This window comes from Xenopus laevis, chromosome 4S, assembly GCF_017654675.1.
Source record: "Xenopus laevis strain J_2021 chromosome 4S, Xenopus_laevis_v10.1, whole genome shotgun sequence".
NCBI classification, from domain to species: domain Eukaryota; kingdom Metazoa; phylum Chordata; class Amphibia; order Anura; family Pipidae; genus Xenopus; species Xenopus laevis.
The window spans coordinates 120,020,693-120,035,104 of NC_054378.1; the positions used below are offsets into that span (position 1 = coordinate 120,020,693).

The following is a 14,412-nucleotide window of genomic DNA, read 5'->3' on the forward strand; positions in this document are numbered from 1 at the left end:
TACTAACACAAAACGACCCATGGGAAAGAATGATCAGGTTTTCCCAAAAACACGTGCTCTATTGGAAACGATTATTTCCCTTTCTACTTTTCTAATAGGGCAGCACTGTATATTAGCCAGACAGTACTTCTGCTCTATAGCAGGGGTCCCCAACCTTTTTTACTTGTGAAAGACTCCTGCAGCCTGTCGGGTACCTTCGGGTTACCCGCAAAAACCTGCGGTAGAGACATGCGCGGAACCAATTTGTTGAACCCGACCCGCAACCCAGACCCGCAACCCGCATACTTTCCCGCTTGGACCTGCTACCCGACCGATCCGTGACCGGCTGACCTCAAGATCATGCCTACATCTAATGATGTCACTTCTGGTTTACAATGACAGAACTTCCTATTGTACTCCTTTTTTTTGGATCACGCCTACTTCTAAAGATGTCACTTCCGGTTTACAATGACAGCACTTCTTGTTTTACTCCTTTTTTTCTGGTCACGCCTACTTCTAATGATGTCACTTCTGGTTTACAATGACTGCACTTCCTGTTTTTTGATGGTCAGCAGATCGGGTTGCGGATAAGGTACTTGCGGGTTGGGTAGCGGGTCCAATCGGGTAAGTATGCGGGTTGGGTTTGGGTTTAACAAATTGGTTCCGCGCAGAACTCTGACTTGTTAGCCATGTTCAAATGTAAATGTCGGGGAGCAACACATGACAAAAAGTTCCTGGATATGCAAAATAAGTTAACGGGGGGCTGTCATTAACAAATTTTAAAATAGTTAGTGATTCAAAGTTTTAGGGCAGAGACACACTCAGATTCGGGGAGATTATTCGCCCAGCGACAAATCTCCTCTTCTTTGTGGGAACTAATCTCCCGAACTGCCTTTCCCTGCCTTCGGAAAATGAAGTGCTCCGAGAGCCATCCTTTCGGCGATTTACATTCTAGCAGGTGGGAAGGCAGGGAAAGGCAGTTTGGGGAGATTAGTTGCCACGAAGAAGAGGAGCAGCAACATAACTAGAGGGGGGCGGGCCCTGGCACGGAACCCACAGACGCCCCCCCCGCCGTACGCCCGGAACCGGCGGAATTAGTGGTGGATGAGCTGCCGGGGGGCCCAATCGCACCCCCTGCTCCCTCGGTAGTCACGCCACTGAAGAGGAGATTTGTCGCCAGGCGAATAATCTCCCCAAATCTGAGGGTGTCTCTGCCCTTAGAGTTTCTTTTTTTTTTTTGCTTGTAAATTCACAAAAAAAGTTGGAGTAAATGAATATTTGATGTTTTCGTATTATTATTTGAATTCATTCCACATTTTTATTTGTTTGTGCTTTCTATGGTATGAGACCTGTTATCCGGAATATTGTTGACATGGGGCTTTCCGGATAAAGGATTGTTCTGTAATTTGGATCTCCATACCTTAAAAAGTCTACTACAAAATCATGTAAATATTAAATAAACCTAATAGGCTGCTTTTGCTTCCAATAAGGATTAATTATAGTGTAGTCTGAATTAAAGGGGACCCGTCACCCAAAAAAACCCATTCCAAATCCTATTTTATCACATTAGTCAAGCAAAATGAACTTTAATTACACTATAAATTATTTGAATCTTGTTTCCTTCAGTCTGGGAATTCATAATTATAGCAAGCAGGCAGGAGCCATTTTGTGGACAGTGTTATTAAGGTAAATCTTGTATCATCTCAGAATCTTGTTTGTGCACCAGAATGGGGGACCGGATGTCCATTCCTATGCCCTGGCTACACAATTAAACGGTAAAGAGAATGGGGGAATGTGTGAAGAGCAGTGACATGTAGGAAGTGCTAAATGGAAAGTGAAAGTAATTGTCTGCCCCGCCTCTATGCCACTGGCATAGAGGAGGGGCAGACAATAATTGATTGACAGCTGAGATTTTTAAATGAGCTTACAACAGCTATGAATGCTTTAATAAAAAATAGAAATTGGATTTCACGTTTAAATTTTAATTTGAAAAGGACTTTTATTATACAGATTTCTGTGTCTGGATGACAGGTCTACTTTAAGCACATGGTACAGATATGGGACCTGTTATGCAGAATGTGTGGGACCTGGGACTTTCTGGATAATGGCTCTTTCCGTAATTTGGATCTTCATACCTTAAGTCTATTAGAAAAATCATGTAAACATTTAATAAACTCAATAAGCTGGGTTTTCCTTTTTCTCTGTAATAATAAAACAGTTCCTTGTACTGGATCCCAACTAAGATATAATTAATCCTTATTGGAAGCAATATTGGCCCTACTGTCAAAAGAGCTTACAGTATCACTGAATATTTTGTATGAAAAGCACACAAAATAAAATTTTAGTTCACAGTATACTGTTTTTCTTAGACACAATATGGAACAAGTAATCCACATTTTTTTTTTTTTTTTAAGCAGCAGTTTACACATTTCTCAGAGAGTAAACAAGTTGATTGCTGTAGCCTGGCACTAGGGAGCCGGCAGCTGCTCCTTCTCTGCTCCCAAGAGGCATTTTCTAATAAGGAAAAATCACTCGGGGTGGGAATAAAATAAAGTGTTGGGGGGAGGAAGAAAAGAAAACTTAGAAAACTGCTTTACTGCAGACTCCACCTGTTTATATGAACTGTGTTTGTGAGTGAATCCCCCAGCGATTCCCATATCTACAAACATAGCAGGCTTTTGCTTGTGAGTGGAAACAAACCACATGATTTAGGGACTGGCCACGTTTTAACGTTTTACTGTCCAAATCCTTAATCTGTAAGTGCAACCATGTACTAGGGGTGCCACCTTTTCAACATTTGGAATCCGGGCAGGGGGCGGTACCCATGACATGAGAGGTGGGGCTGATGACGTGAAGGGGTGGGCCTTTAAAGTGAAGGGGTGGGCCTGTGACGATAAGGGGTGGGCCCAGGAAGCAGGGAACAGGCGTGCCTGGTTTCAGACTTCTGTAATAAAAAATTTAAGGGGACCTGTCACCTTAAGAAATAATTCCAAATTTTTTTCCATCATGTTAGCCGAGCAAAATAAACTTTACTTACACTGTATTTACAATTAAAATTTCGTTTTCTTCATTTTTGGAATTACACATTCACAGCAAGCAGGCAGCTGCCATTTTGTGGCAATTTGTTATTAAGACAAGTTTTGCATCACCCCAAATTTTTGTGCATGCACCAGATTGGGGTACCAAATGCCCATGAGCAGTGCCCTACACAATTACAGAGTGTGAGGAGGGAAGGGGGAATGTGTGGAGTGGAGTGACATCTAGGAAGTGCTGAATGGAAAGTGAAAGTAATTGATTGCTCCACCTCTATGCCTCAGGCATAGAGGCGGGACAGGTAATATTTGATTGATAGCTCAGATGTTTAAACACCTTTATAACAGGTCTGGATGTTTTAATAAAAAAAAGAATTTGGGTTCCATGTTTAATTTGCCAAGGACTTTCATTATATACCTTTTATATGTGTAGGTGACAGGTTCACTTTAAAGCCTAAAAATTAATGCGGCTAAAAATGGCATATTTTATATAGTGAACTTATTGCACGAGGCTAAAGTTTGAGCTTGTCAATAGCAGCAATGATCCAGGACTTCAAACTTGTCACAGGGGGTCACCATCTTGGAAAGTGTCTGTGACACTCACATGCTCAGTGGGCTCTGATTGGCTGTTGAGAAGCTAAGCTTAGGGCTCGTCACTAATTATCCAGCAGAAAATGAGCTTCCCTGGCTGTAATATAAGCTGATGCTACAGGTAAGGTTGCCACCTTTTATTAAATAATTACCGGCTAGTGGTGGGGGCGGGTGCAAATGGGCGGGCCTTGATGTAAAAGTGGGTGGGGGTGACGTAAAAGTGCGCGGGTGTGCCGTAAAAGGGGCGTGTCAAGACACAAAGGGACGGGGCCTACACACGCGGTGGGCCTGGAGAGAGCAAAAAAAAAGGTAACTTTTGAGCGGGTTGGGGTGGCTGAGGGCTTTTGTTAGGAGTTTTACAAATTTACCGGCAGTTACATTGCCGGTACATTTGTAAAACCAGCCCTGGCCTTGACAGGTGTTTTACCGGCTAGGCCGGTAAAATACCGGCCGGGTGGCAACCCTAGCTACAGGGCTGATAATTAAAATGTGATACTAATTGCACTGTTTTCTGTGCTGCCATGTAGTTATTATGTGTATTATTTACTAATCAGCCTTATATTGTGACATTTCTATTCTATATGTACTGTATATTGTGAGTGGGTCCCTAAGCTCAGTAAGTGACAGCAGCACAGAGCATGTGCAGTGAATCAGCAGAAAAGAAGATGGGGAGCTACTGGGGCATCTTTGGAGACACAGATCTTTACTGCTAAAGGGCTGTGGTTGCCTTGGGCTGGTACAGAAGCCCAAAACATAATGTACAACATTTCTACCTACTTCTTTAGTTAAGCCTTACTTCTCCTTTAAGACCAACAAAGACCAGCAGAGGAACAGTTAAGCACAATAAAGCCTTTTGAAAGCCCAAAGATTGTCCGAGCCGCTGCAATAAACCAAACGTATAGCAACAGATGGACTGTATTATGGATGAAATAATAAACCAGCTATGGGTATTAGTACACAAACACACAGCTAATTATTTACAGTTCTTACACGTCGGGCAGCAGAGATAGAACAGCCAACTGATCCGCTCGCTCTCGACTCATGAAGGATTTTGTGTGTCAGCGCAAGTAGCCATTAGTTATATAAAGTACAATTTATTTGGATGCTCGTGTAACATTGTATCTTATTGTGTTCCGCTGACTTTGATGTGTCCTATTTCATTGCAGTAGCTGAGATGCACCATTCAGCTGTCTAATTGCTCACAATAACAATACAGTTCACATTGTCTTGACTGATGAAACGCTCTTCTTGTTTTGTCTTTCTCCTGTTTACATCAGATGTTTGTGCGTGCGCTTATCACTCGCCGATTATTGCTGCCGCTGCTACAAACATATTATCCTGGTCTCCCAGATTAGTACCAGCTAACAGCAGCACACGCTCAGCCCACAAATCACTTTTTCTCACGTGTGATACAAATAAAGGGGAAACTGACACAGCTTTTTATTTTATTGCACAGACAGGTATAGGACCTCTTACCCAGAATGCTCGCGACCTGGGGGTTTCCGGATAACAGGTCTTTCCATAATTTGGATCTTCATACCTTAAGTCTACTAGAAAATCATGTAAACATTAAATAAACCCAATAGGCTGGTTCTGCTTCCAATAAGGATTAGTTATATCTTAGTTGGGATCAAGTACGAGCTACTATTTTATTATTAAAGAGTAAAAGAAAATCATTTAAAAAAAATTGGATTATTTGATTAGGGCCCTTACTCATGGGCATTTGATGCTGCGCTCCCCTGCGTTCCGGTTCTATGCGTTCAGCCGCAGGGGAGCGCAGGAGTAGACGCGCTGAGTTCTTTTCAATGCAGCTGTACTCACACAGACGCATGTAACACGCAGGTAAGATGCAACATGCTGCGTCCCAACCTGCGTTCGGCGCTTACATGCGTTTGTGTGAGTACAGCCGCATTGAAAAGAACTCAGCGCGTCTACTCCTGCGCTCCCCTGCGGCTGATTGCATAAAAATGGAACGTAGGGGAGCGCAGCTTCAAATGCTCGTGAGTACGTTTTCCTTTTCGTAAAGAAAGAGTACGCAGCACTGCTTCACAGCTTCTATTAATTTAATTGTTAAAGGGAATTTATATCACACTGATTGACAACTATACACAGGTGTTTGTGCGCTCCCCTGCGTTGCGCTTTCTTCAATTCAGTCAAACGGAGGTAAAATGCAACATGCTGCGTCCCAACCTGCCTTTGGCGCATACATGTGTCTGTGTGAGTACAGCCCCATTGACAATAATTCAGTGCGTCTACTCCTGCGCTCCCCTGCGGCTGAACGGAAGAAAGCACAACGCAGGGGAGCCCACAAACACCCGTGTGTAAGAGCCCTAAGGCACCTTCGGGGGAATGTAATAAAAGTCGGTAACAGAAAAACGATTCGCAATACGAAAAGTTATGCCTTTGCGCAAACAAATTTTGCTTTGAGTGAATTTAATATAATTTTGAGAACCCGGAAACTGTTTAGCGACCACTTCCGACAGTGGAAGACCGTTTGCGAATTTTATAGTTTGCGCCAATACACAGTAAATGTAATAAAATTTCTTACTGAAAAAGTCGTTATGTTTGCTCCAAAAGATTACGACACCTTCAAGCGCTTCTTAAGAGTGCGCAATAAAAGTTTGCAATGTGCAATTAAAATTTGCAATGGAATAACAGATTAAGCAACAATATTACATTGTTGAGATATGGATTCTTATTGGTGCAAATAGTTTTGCTCTTTGCGACTTTAATTACATTCCCCCGTTTGACTTTTGCCTGATGATTTACGGGCCTGTGAATTTAATACGCAACTTCCCACTGAATATCTTATATACAGCTTGCAGCTGATGATCCTCATGGGAATTGGACTGTTGGCCTGAGGGCTGATCATTTTGGGTCAGCCTGAATTACTCCACCACATGAGTTGCAGAAGAGGTGACAATCCATCTCTTTAGCAAATACTATTACAGGTATGGGACTTATGATCGACAATGCTCAGGACCTGGGGGTTTCCGGATAATGGATCTTTCCATAATTTGGATCTTCATACCTTTGGTCTACTAGAAAATCATGTAAACATTAAATAAACCCAATAGGCTGGTTTTGCTTCCAATAAGTATTAATTATATCTTAGTTGGGATCAAGTACAAGTTACTGTTTTATTATTACACAGAAAAAGGAAATTATTTTCAAAAATGTTTAAATATTTGGAAAAATTTAATCATAACGGGTTTCCGGATAACAGAACACATACCTGTAAAGTGTATTTGTGCTAACATATTCCCTAGTGCTGTTTAATTTAAATATAAATATACATAATCTGCTTTTGAGCGTCACAACTCACCCTTTTTCAGAGTGTTGAGTAATTGTAATTTCTTATTTCAGTGCAGCGCATAAATTGCATGTCTTTTATTTCTATACACAAACCTACCGTGCCATGACAAAAAGAGCAAACTAATGAGAAATACACATTGTGTAGCTGCAGTGATCCACATAATGCATGTACTTTTCATCAGCTTCCTTTTTAAGGGGGTAATAAGGTAATGCTGCTGGACTTTTAAAGGAAAGCTGATATAGTTATTTCCATCATAAAGTATAAGGGCACAGCTTACAGTGTGTTCATACAGAGTAGGAATTGCCATATTTTCCCTTTTGATGAAAATGGGTATTTCTGGGTACTAGGGCTGCTGTTTGTTATAAGGTTTATGAATGGCTTTTAAGCATATCTCTGCTGGAGGCCAGTTGAGCAGCAACAGGTATGGGACATGTTATCCAGAATGCTCGGGACATGGGGTTTTTTGGATAATGGATCTTTCCGTAATTTGGATCTTCACACCTTAAGTCTACTAGAAAATCATATAAACATTAAATAAACCCAATAGGCTGGTTTTGCTTCCAATAAGGATGAATTATATCTTAGTTGGGATCAAGTACCAGCTACTGTTTTATTATTACAGAAAAAAAATTTTAATAAAAAATTGGATTATTTGGATAAAATTGAGTCTATGGGAGATGGCCTTTCCGTAATTCGGAACTTTCTTGATAATGGGGTTCTGGAAAACTGATCCCATACCTGTACCATGAATAAGAAGATGTTCAGTGTTGAGAAAATATAATGTGTATGTCCATATCATTGTAAACTGGAGGTTATAAGGGCTATTAATTAGGAAGAGAATGCAAAAAAAGTAATGATTTTATATTTGCACTTTTTTACACAGGTTTGGGTTTTTAATATCCTTTTGGTTGGCGGGAAAGCAGATCTGTGATGGTGAAGGTTCCCATTGTTGGTCTGAGTTAGCGGGAAGCTGGTGTAATGCCCAGACCAAGAAAGGTAAGTTATCTTATTTGATATATAATCACTTCGAGCATCGGCAACCACCCAATGTTCAGCCAAATCCCGGGTGCAGCTCCCAGAGTACATCACAATAATTGTAGGAGGTGGAGGCGCTCATGGGTTTTAATATTGATGAATTTATTAGAATTTTCACATATTTACGTGTTTCCGTTCCTTCAGAATCGTCATCATGATGTATAAAACATCGTACTTACTCATAAAAGTATATGAATGTAAAATGTTTCTGTTACTTACATGTTATTTCTAAGCCTTTAGTTTCCTTTTAAAATAATAATAAACATATTAAAGGGCACCTGTTAGGCTAAAATGTTAACCCCAACCAAAGGTGTGGGCTCAGAGCCAGCACTCCTGTTGGGGGTAACAGTCTTTCGCAAAGGATTTGGGGGTTCACCCAAATCCAAACTAGTAGATTCGGTGTATCCCTATTGACAAAGCATCACTGCAACAAAGTTTACTATGCTGACACACTTGATGGCTTCAGTTGAAGTAGGAATTGCCTAGTTCTGAAGCTTCAAAAGGTTTCCATTAAAGTGTGAGGAATACAGTTGTTGAAAGTAGTAAGGAAGATTTCACCTTGTGCCAAAATTGATGGATCAGAATTTTTCTCCTGGTTTTTAGTCTACTATTGGATAAAGGAGATATTACAATGCCCAAATGTCATCATTGCGTATCAAAGTCAACTCTTCACTCATTACCTCCTCACGCGCTCCCATTCAAGACTTTGCAAGGGCTGCACCCCTCCTCTGGAACTCTCTCCCACAGTCTTTCCAACTTTCTCCCAACCTTTCTGCTTTCAAAAGATCTCTTAAAACTCACTTATTTAGAGAAGCCTACCCTCACTCTGTTTATCTACCAAGTGATAGCATATGCTACATCTCTCACCTGCTTATTTTTGATTTTGCCCACTCCCACACCTTGTGTCTCATTCCCTTTCCTTTTAGTTTGTAAGCTCTTTTGCAAAGGGCCTTCCTCACCTTTTACACTGGTACTGGTTGTTTTGTATGTAAGTCTGTGTTATATTATATGTATGTGATTTCTTTGTATTATGCCCATTCATTTTACTTAGCAATATGTTGGGACTAAAAATACATAATAATAATAATTTAAAAAAGTTCCTTATAAATGTGGTAAATGAGTAAAAAGTGGTCAAAGTAGAATAATTAGTCTAAAGGGCACTGAAGCATAACATTTCTAAATAGAAAAAATATCTGAGAATTTGGGCAAATTAGTCAGATTTCATTATTTTTGGGCTTTATTAATAGGAACTTTTGATAAAAGCCCAGGGGATGGCGTGGGGGGGGCCCCATAGACTACGAACAGGTGGGCCCTGGGCCCCCCAGTGCGACGCTGCATACACGGGTTGGCTAGTGTAATACTGCATCGATTGACTGGGGACCCAATGCTTGGATATTGTTTGAGTGGCTATAAACGTGTCGTGTGATCCAGGGTCGGACTGGGGAGCCCGGGGCTCTGCTGCCTCACAGCCTCCCGTCCTGCATCCACCGCGTGTGTGCGCACTCGCGCATGCGTGTTAGCGCATGCATTGTTTGGTCGCGGCAAAAATCTGTGCTGAGCGCATGTGCGAGTGCACATTTGCACACACACGTGGTGGGCTGTTTGCCGGATGGGAGGCCCTGAGGCAGTAGCCCTCAGGTTCTGGAAGGGGGCCTAGAGGCAGAAGCCCCAGGTAGAAATCCAGGTGGCGGATCTGGGCCGGTGGGGCCCACTAGAGCCGGGGGCCCACCGGGTTTTTTCCTGGCATCCCGCCTGCCCAGTCCGACCCTGGTGTGATCTGACTTCCCGGATGATCAAAATAGTAGGAATTTAATACGAACTGTAGCACCTCCTCTTCTCACTTTCTTTCAGAAATATTTCTTCCTTTCTGACAGTTATGTAATGCTCCTCAATCTACCAGGATTGCTGGATTATCTGCTGCAACTGTACACAATTTGTATAGTCAACTTTACATGTCCCTTATAGTTCGTTATTCCTAAAGTTTGCCATTACAGATGCATAGAAACCTATGTCTATGTCTTGGATAACCCTTAAAATGTTACTTAGTGACCCACTAGTGTCCCATAAGCCTAAGGAGGGCAAGATATCATCTTCAAAATGTATTGTGGGACATATATACTAGCAGCGCCTTAGCAAGTTCCATTATATACTTCAAATTGCATCTTTGCTTTGTGGTTGAATTTTTCTACAGTGGATGAAAATATTGAATCACAGGAAATGTGAAATTTACTCAAACTGATTTCCCTGGTAAAGTTCTGGTCCATTCTCAAGCAGGTCATGCAGACTGTAGAACTGCAGGTGGCATTAAGAAATAAGAGAAAGACATGGTTGCCTCTCGCTAATGTAATCCTCAACACATCTCTGCATTTTAACGTAAGTGCTCTTAAGCAGGATGCTTCACCGCTGATCTATTTCCCTGCACCTCGAGGAAATAAGATGCTTGGTTTCAATTACATCTTCCTGATGAGTTCAGTCTCGCCACTAAAGGAAAACTTACTGGAAGTGCTTCGTTCTTGAGCTGAAGATGAAAAATGGTCCATTTTTAAGGGGCCACTTTGCATTAACTGGAGGATAGGTTGTGGTCTTTATTGAAAGACTCAAAGGGGCCGATGTCACTTAATTCACTGCTGTGAATGAACCAGAGAGACTGCAATAAGAATATCACAGTGCTTTCATTTTACATTCCGCTGCGGTAGCCAAGGCACGGTTCGGTTGTGGTAGCCAAGGCATGGTTCTTCGGATAACCTTCTATTTGCCTTCTACCAAAGTAAATAAAATATTTTTACAATAATATCGTACCCTTTTTTATGAGGGGGGGCCCTATTATCCTGCACCTTTGGCTGGGGATAATATTTTTTGGCAACAGGTGCCCTTTAAACTTTAGTTCTCCTGTAAATTACTTGGCATGATAACAGATTGTTAGCCATGCCCCAATCCAAGTCACTATAATGCTGTGCATTGCTAGCCTTAGACCTGTCAATTATAGTTTATAAGTTATACACTGAATGGCAGTGTGTTGGGAGTTTCCTTAAATGAGAAGGATCTAGGGGTTTTGTAGATAACAAGTTGTCTAATTCTGGGCAGTGTCATTCTGTGGCTACTAAAGCAAATAAAGTTCTGTCTTGTATAAAAAAGGGCATTAACTCAAGGGATTAAAACATAATTCTGCCTCTTTATAGGTCCCTGGTGAGGCCTCATCTGGAGTATGGGGGCAGTTTTGGACTCCAGTCCTTAAGAGGGATATAAATGAGCTGGAGAGAGTGCAGAGACTAAGTGCAACTAAACTGGTTAGAGGGAGGGGAGACTGTCAAGGTTGGGGTTGTTTTCTCTGGAAAAAAGGCGCTTGCGAGGGGACATGATTAGACTTTACAAGTACATTAGAGGACATTATAGACAAATGGCAGGGGACCTTTTTACCCATAAAGTGGATCACCGTACCAGAGGCCTCCCCTTTAGACTAGAAGAAAAGAACTTTCATTTGAAGCAACGTAGGGGGTTCTTCACAGTCAGGACAGTGAGGTAATTGGATATTATGTTTTGTGCTTCTGTACCAGCCCTAGGCAACCACAGCCCTTTAGCAGTAAAGATCTGTGTCTCCACAAAGATGCCCCAGTAGCTCCCCATCTTCTTTTCTGCTGATTCACTGCACATGCTCTGTGCTGCTGTCACTTACTGAGCTTAGGGACCCACTCACAATATACAGTACACATAGAATAGAAATGTCACAATATAAGGCTGATTAGTAATTAATACAGATAATTACTACATGAGAAACCAGTGCAATTAGCATCAGAATTTAATAATCGCATCAGCTTATATTACAGGGGAAGCTCATTTTCTGCTGGATAATTAGTGACGAGCCCTAAGCTTAGCTTCTCAACAGCTGCTCAGAGCCCACTGAGCATGTGAGTGTCACAGACACTTTCCAAGATGGTGACCCCCTGTGACAAGTTTGAAGTCCCGGATCATTGCTGCTATTGACAAGCTGAAACTTTAGCCTTGTGCAATAAGTTCAGTATATAAATTTGTCATTTTTAGCCATATTCATTTTTGGGGTTTAGTTCTCCTTTAAGGCCACAATATAGTAACCAGTTTCATTTTCCAATAGAACCGCTAGGTTATGTTGCCAACCTTAAACCATTCAAGTTTCTATTGATTTTTTTTTGAGTGATGCATACATTATGGGGCAGATTTACTAAGCTCAAGTGAAGAATTTAAATAAAAAAAAATTTGAAGTATGTTTTTGGGTACTTCGACCATCGAATGGGTCAAATTTATTCGACCATTTGATAGTTGAAGTACTGTCTCTTTAAAAAATACTTCGACTTCATACTTCTCCACTTTAAACCTACCGAGCTACAATTTTAGCTTATGGGGACCTTCCCCAACGTTTTTTTTGATCGAATAAAAATCCTTCGATCAATCGCTTAAAATCGTTCGAATCGTTCGATTCAAAGGATTTTATTGTTCGATCAAACGATTTTTATTTGATCGTTTGATCGAAGTATTTGCGCTAAAACCCTCGAAATTGGACCCTTGATAAATCTGCCCCTAAATGTATCCATTAAGAACAGTTTACAGGGTCAGTGACCCCCCTTCCCAGAGCTGCTTCAGAAGGTGAAAAATATTAGAAAAACGGTCACACGTAGAAAATAGAAAGTCATTTGAAAAAGTCGTTATTTCTGGTGAACTATCTGAAAACTAGTTGTTTGAAGGTGAACCACCGCTTTAAGTTCTATTTTCACAATTATTTGGCTTGCAGAGGGCATGTTTTAATTAAATTTAGCAGAATGATTTTTATTCGATCGTTCGATCGAAGTATTTGCGCTAAAATCCTTCGAATTCGATATTCGAATTCAAAGGATTTTACTTCGAGGCTTTGATAAATTTATCCCTTGATAAATCTGCCCCCAGAAGTGCAATAACCCAACGCAACATCTGCAACTGCTGCACAGACTTGCATTGATTCTCCATATTTCAGCAGCATTTCAGATCATACAATGCGATTTCCAAGCCATTATTAGAGCATACTGATTTGCTAAGTGATGCCGATCATTTTTAAGTTTTTACATCTTTTTATTTTTTTTTCTCTCCCAAATAGGTACTTTAAACTAATTTTTGCAATAGCAATAAGCCTTTAAGGTAAATGGTAATATTTCTACAACATAACTATTCTAGAGTAAGCCATTAATCTATCATTATAGAGAGTTAGTGATTTGAGAAAGCTGCATTTGAACAGTTTTACTTGCTCATATTAATTTAAGGGATCCAACTGAGCAAGACCATGAGATGCACCACTAATTATCGTACAGATACACAGACCACGCATTCCAGTCTCTCTCAGATTTAATAGCTGTCTTACTCTGCTAGGATAATTCCTGTTGCAGATGCCGTTAGCTGTTCATATCTTTCATTTCAAATCGAAATGAAGTGTTCAAGAACAAAACAATAAGATTCTGCAAATTAACTGCGGCCACGGGTCAAGCAGGGTCTGTAAACCCATTGGTACATTTTCCGCGTCCAACGAGATATATTTTGACAGCGTTTAAAAAAAAAAAAAATAAGTAAAATAAATTACAATTTTGTGTAAGGAAAATTGTTCTCTGTACATCAGAAATTGAAAATAAGCACGCTTGACTGATAAATGGACTAAAAATCAGCTAAAAAATGTAAATTATAGGCAAGCATTTAACATGTTAAGTTTGTCAGGCAGCTCTGAACAACTCAAGTCTCCCAGGGAAGCAGTTATTTGAATACATTTCTGTGTTTCATATCACTGGCTCCCATAATGTTGTTATAAATGACCCTTCATTTCTGTAGCCCTCTGGGTATTTTTAAAAACCCTTTCTATAAGTATTTGATCGTCCTTAATCTCATTTAAACTTTAGAACGAAAATAATGGCCCATTTAGTGTCCGGAAATTGTAAATCGTCAGCCGAGCGGAAAAATCCGTAAACCTTTTTGACTCTCAAACTTCAGCAGAAAAGTAATTTTTTTTTTAACAATTTAATAAATTTAATTTTGTCCCTGCCGTTGTCCTCTTAAAACAGAATGCTTTCTTCTGCCCCCTCAATGGAAACGCTGATCCGGCCCAGGTTATGAAAGAAGTGGAAGATGTAATGAAGAAATATGATTGGGAAACGTGGAAAAAAAAAAAATCACAGATAAAGCGTCAACTTAAATTTTTTTGCCATGAAGTGCTTTCAAGCCCCTTGTTCAGCTTTTTCTCTTCTGTCCTTAACCCCAGTTGAAATTCTGTAATTGACAGAATATTTTTTTTTCCAACATAGCTAATTGGCTTGTTGCCAGTGTGGGACCCATTGTCTGGTTTGATGATGATCAGAAATTAACATGACATTTGCGTGGTGGTAATGGAATACATTAGTAATGTAATTCATGACTGTAAGAGAGGGTCCATCGTTGTCGCCCCCACCTATGATCAGCCGGAGACATTCGAAA

General features: G+C 40.6%; 1 protein-coding gene across 12 annotated transcripts in view; it reads left to right on the forward strand.

Moving 5' to 3' along the window:
* foxp1.S (forkhead box P1 S homeolog) overlaps positions 1-14,412 on the forward strand; it is a 629,350-nt gene that overhangs the window by 83,789 nt on the left and 531,149 nt on the right. For all 12 annotated transcript variants that reach the window (XM_018259715.2, XM_018259719.2, XM_018259717.2 and 9 more), the window contains one exon: positions 7,802-7,914. The gene's annotated coding sequence lies outside the window, so the exon portion shown is untranslated. The remainder of the gene's footprint in view (positions 1-7,801; positions 7,915-14,412) is intronic.